Below are 5,525 nucleotides of genomic sequence, written 5' to 3' on the forward strand. Positions count from 1 at the left end.
TTTTCATCATGTCCACTTATGCAGTTCTAATTTAAGTCTGTTCAATCTAAATTTTCAACACAATTTATTCAATTTATAAAAATAACACTTTGGGGATTGAACTTAAGGATGATTTTGATCAGCACGATTGAGATACCTTACATTCTTATAATCATTTCAATTAAAAATAGAGTTAGACAAGGAGTACTTCGATCACCATATTTTGACAAATATTCAGAACATAAGTGAAATCTCTCAACATACTATAATACATCAGAGCAGTGTGCCAATACAACACCAATACATAACTTACTTCCCCTCACCCAGACCATCCATTCAAGTCCTTGGACGTCCCCCTCTCTCTCTGTCATATCTTCTATCAAGCCCAAATTTTGTGACCTGCGGTTTTCTCCCCCTTCTCAATCAAACCTCCCTCAATAGCAGTCCCTGGCTTTCTCCAACACCTCCCTACTTTCCCCAAGTCCCAGGATAAGAAGAGATCTGCTATATTGTAGGGCAAGGGGACAAAGAAAGAGAATAAATGAAAGATATAACATCAGCAAGCCAGCATAGCTTTACATGTTATGTTGTCAATGCAGTGCTAATGGTTGTGTATGGTTGCTGTGATTGCATGCTGCGTGTGTCAGGTTAAATAATGTTATACTGACTTGCCATTGTTAATCTTTATATTTTTGTAAAACTTTTTAGAATGAGCAAGTTTTGTATTTATGTTGTATTCACATTATAATATGGAATTCAATTTACATTCAGTAATTAATAGGCCAAACATAATTGCTTAATATGAAAAAGAAATTGTTCCTTCAACCAGCCAAAAAAAAAATCTAAATTCTAAAATATAATTGTTGGGTGAAGTAGAATTTTTAATTGACAATAGGTAAGGGGATCTTAGACAATTAATGGTACATTGTACTTAATATTTACGGTATGCATTTTTTTTTAAAGTATTTGAAGACTTTTTGCTACTTTTTGATCTACTGTTATTTCAAACACAGAAAATTAGGAACATTTAAAAAAAAAATGAAGATTGTTTTCATTTCTGTTTTTTATCTAAACTGAAATGGCTATAAATTTGTTTGCTGTCTTTATATTTTAATTGACACGAGAGGAAGAATAAATAATCCTTTAAATCAATTGTAAAAGGCGGATATATCTTTGAAGAGATGTTGGGTTATATTTTTAAGCTTTGAAAAAAAAAGTACATGCAGTTTAATTGAATCTTTTAAAGTGTTCAGTTCGTTAATAGTTTAGAATAGGAATGAGTGGCCATTAGTTTAAACATATTTATTTATAGTGGATTGGGAAACAAGTTTTGCAACTTATATTAATCCCTTTCCACTTTGCGGGTGCGAGTGCTGCCTTGTAGCGGCATTAGCCTACTCTTTTTTCGAAATCTACAAGGGTGTCTTTAACGTGCAAGAGATGTGGCTCTCTCTTAACACAGGTCACAGCCATTTATCGTCCCTTTCCGACAGACTATCATCGTTTCCTCAAGACCATACTCGCAGATGGTGTCAAGTGAGAGCCGAAAATTGAGTTCCTGAAATTTCCATCCCAAACGGGAATCGAATCAGGAACCTTTGTGTTAGTAGTCCAATGCACTAACCACTACACCACGGCTCTCTTGGCCATTGATATCTTTATATTATTATTTTAACCTAAAGTGGAGAGAATGTTTTATTTCTTTATTCTAACCATTAATTTTTCTTATTTGTTGAGAACTAATGATAAATAATTATTTTTAACTGAAGCAAGTTTAAAAAGTCATTTAACAGGTAATGGATTTAAGATACAACCCAGTTAACACAAAAATATTTTGTTTATGTTTTTAAAACATTTTGAAAAATGTTGGGAAAATATCGTAGAAAATATTAAAATAACGTGCTATTGTATGGCATCAAAAATATTTTCAAAACATTTTCCATAAATGTCCAGGATATTTTTTAGACATCATTAAAACGTTTCTAAATTTTGTTGACAATGTTTGTAAAATGTTTTATAAATGTTTGTTTATATTAAAATATCCTTGAAACATTTTTAAAACATAAAACAAAAATATGTTGCAGGATAAAATGTTGTGAAAATGTTCAAAAAACATTTTACAAAATGTTTTTATAATGTTCATAATCTCAAAACATCATTTAAATGTTATATGAATATCATAAGAAAAATGTTTTCTAACATCATTATTCAAACGTTTTATAAAATATTAAAAAAATATTTGATTGTGTTTGAATATGGCGGGGGGGGGGGGGGGGGATCCTGTGTCCCCTTATGAAGCTATAATTATAGTCTATCTAATTCCAACTATTTCAATCCAACTTTGTCTAGTGTAGAGCATGTGGACACTTTTCTCATAATCCTAGATCTGCATCTGAAAAAACAACTGCTGTCATACTGATATTTACCCCACATCTCCTTTTACATTTGTTTGTTGATTACAGTTGAATCAACATATATTTTATTTACTTTTGTCAGATTGATGTCTCATTGACATAACCCTTTTTTTTGTATTCATTGAACACGTTATATTATATAGTTGGTCATGGTTTTACTTACAGAAAGGTATTCTTTTTTTCTGATTTTAAATATCTTTGTGGATTTTTTTTAGAAGTATTTCTTGATCTCATGTACCGTAAGACATTTTTTTCTGCATAGTTTTTAACTGTTTTCTTTGCTGCCTGATATATAATTAGTCAACACTATACAAGATAGAATAACAATTATAAATGCAAAACATTTATTCAATATTTTCATATCACTGTTCTTTTTCAAAGTTTCCTTTCTTCCATTCTTTTTATTTTCTTTGACATCTGCTGGCTTCTGTAAAATAAAGCATAAACAAATAAGTCCATCGGTTAAGTGATTAAACAACATAAACAAGTGGAGCTTCAGTTAATCTAATCAAAATTACACAATAAACTATTTCTCTTCATTTAATCCACAGTGGTTTTACCAAAATATATTGAAAAGTGTCAACTTATCAGTGTTAATGGATTGTGAAGCAACAATTGTAGCTATTTTATACATCTATAGATTTTTTTTAATTATTAAACAAGTGTAACAGTAGATTTCACCAGTTTTTGAAATAAGTCATGTATACTATACACTATAGTTTTCTCAACTATAAAAAAGTAGCCAGCCATGAAGAACCTGTAACATGTTCTTGGTCTTACAAAGAAAAAAAAGTTTTGTAATGGTTATTGCATATTTTTGCACAAATACATGTTATGTAGATTGAAGATTTTAAAGAATAAATACCTTCATATAATTTGCTCTTCCAGGATGGTTGTAATCATTTCTAAGCTTATATTCTTTTTTAAAATCCCCATTTCCATTCTCGACTTTTAATCTGCATTTCAGAAAATCTATCATACATTTTGGTACATCTAATTGATCCTACAAAAGTTAAAATAAACAAAATGAATAAAATATAAGTTAGAAAAAGTCACATTGTAATAGTCAGCTACATGTTCAAAGATCACAACCTACAGACAGAGGAACGGACAGATAGATCGACAGGGTATTCCATAATACGTCCCGTAAAGGCGTATGATATAACAATTCAAAAAAAGAAAGTAACGGCATAATTCATGTAATTTATAAAGTTTGACGAAAAAACAAATATGTCAGAAATGAACCGGCAACAACTGAGTCAAACTCCTGTCTTGGGATCGGCACATACATATTTATCTGGCCTGGCGATAGGCTGTAAGGCTCGAAACAAATGTACGAGTTACATAAACATAAAACAATATATTATAGAGGCAACAACACTCGCGTTATCAAATAGCAAAAGCTTTGATAACCATTGCGTATTTGGGATTCCCTTGATTAGTATAAAGATATGTCGCCAGCGATTCAGTGAATAAAGTACTGCTTAAATAGCCTAGTCTGTTAAAGCAAATGAAGGACTGACTTGTAAAAATACTTTTCAGACATGGTGAGTGGTTACAAGCAGTCAAGATGAAGTAGTTGCATTTATAATAATATAGATTTTAAAATCATATAAAAAAAAAACTTGAGGGTAACCCTTTTAGTATAATTCTAATGTTCACTGGACATAAACATCATAACATCGAGGCAGACTAAAATTATCAGCACCCCCCTTTTTGCATTATACTTGCTTACAGTTACACATGTTACACTCGTATTAATTCTTTGAATATATTAAACAAATTAATCAAGATATTTTCAGAAGCAGAACAATGATTTATAAATGTAAACTAGTGTCATATCTTACCAGTTTTAACGCATGATAAGGTTATTCTTTATTTTCTACGTTTCCTTTGTCTTTGTTTACAGCATGGCGGTAAATAAAACTTCCGGTTACTGATTCCAAAATTCCTTGGGTTCATGTTCGTTGGTCACCGGGAACAGTTAGATTTTAAATTTGTAAAAAGTTTGTTGTCGGTAGTGGAACAGATAATCCGGAAAATAGCACTACACTATATAATGCTATATATGAGACCAAGTACCGCTCTAATCACTGTCATTTAATGAAATTATTTGTTTTACATAACCTAAATTAATGTCTTAAAAATATTGTTTAAACATTTTCTATTAAATATTTTTGGGTTAATGTGTTTATAATATTATTTTGAAATGTTGTTAAAATATTAGCAACAAAATGTTTTATAAATTCATTTTCTCAATATTAAATGCGAAACGTTTTTTAAATGTTTTTGGGTAAATGTGTTCATAATATTATTTTAAAATGTTGTTAAAATATTAGCAAAAAAATGTTTTATAAATTCATTTTCTCAATATTAAAGCGTAATGTTTTCAAAATGTTTTCATCAAATATTATGAAGAAATATTGTTAAAATATCTTAAAGGCATGTTATTTAAACATTCTATGAAACATTTTTAGAAAATGTTTTTAAAACATTAGAGTAATATTGTTAAGAATGTTCTACTTATATACTTTTAAAATGTTTTTCAGAGGTAGAACCTACATATCTTCTGAACATTTATAAAACATTCAAACAAAATATCTTAAAAAATATTATCGAAAACATTTTTATGAATATTCTTACATCATTGTAAAAATATTTTCAAAAAATGTTTTAAATAAATGTTTTAAAAATCAAAGACAAAATATGTACATAACATCACGAAAATATTTGTTTGACAACGTTTTGATAAGACATTTATAAAACCTTATAAAAATGTTTTGAAAATGTTTTGTGCTACCTGGGAAATGACCTTTAACCTGTGCTTGCTCTAATGAAGAGTAATGTGGCATTCTGAAATAAGGCCCATCTAATCTTTGACCCTGCATATAAGTATTTTTATAATCATTCTACAAAAGATGCAACATTGACCTTGACTTTTGACTTTGACCTGGAAAATCCAATTTGACCATAAGCATAAGTTTTATCATTCATTGTTATGTTGACCTTTACATTAATCGACCTTAAAACTTCTATCTGTTCAAACAAGTTAATAGACCACTTTTGAGTTTGTCCATCACTGTAAAAAACTTGTCAATTATGCGTGCCTCTATGACATCATATACCAGATGG

At 29.6% G+C, this 5,525-nt stretch overlaps 1 long non-coding RNA gene across 1 annotated transcript; it reads right to left on the reverse strand.

Annotated features, from left to right (window-relative positions):
* Window positions 1-2,720: 2,720 nt before the first annotated feature.
* LOC134686055 (uncharacterized) lies at window positions 2,721-4,487 on the reverse strand. The gene is made up of 3 exons (XR_010101520.1): window positions 4,241-4,487; window positions 3,259-3,396; window positions 2,721-2,820 (listed from the first exon to the last, which is right to left on the reverse strand). It is a non-coding gene; the product is annotated as an uncharacterized LOC134686055 (long non-coding RNA).
* Window positions 4,488-5,525: the final 1,038 nt, after the last annotated feature.

Source organism: Mytilus trossulus, chromosome 10, assembly GCF_036588685.1.
Source record: "Mytilus trossulus isolate FHL-02 chromosome 10, PNRI_Mtr1.1.1.hap1, whole genome shotgun sequence".
Taxonomy (NCBI): domain Eukaryota; kingdom Metazoa; phylum Mollusca; class Bivalvia; order Mytilida; family Mytilidae; genus Mytilus; species Mytilus trossulus.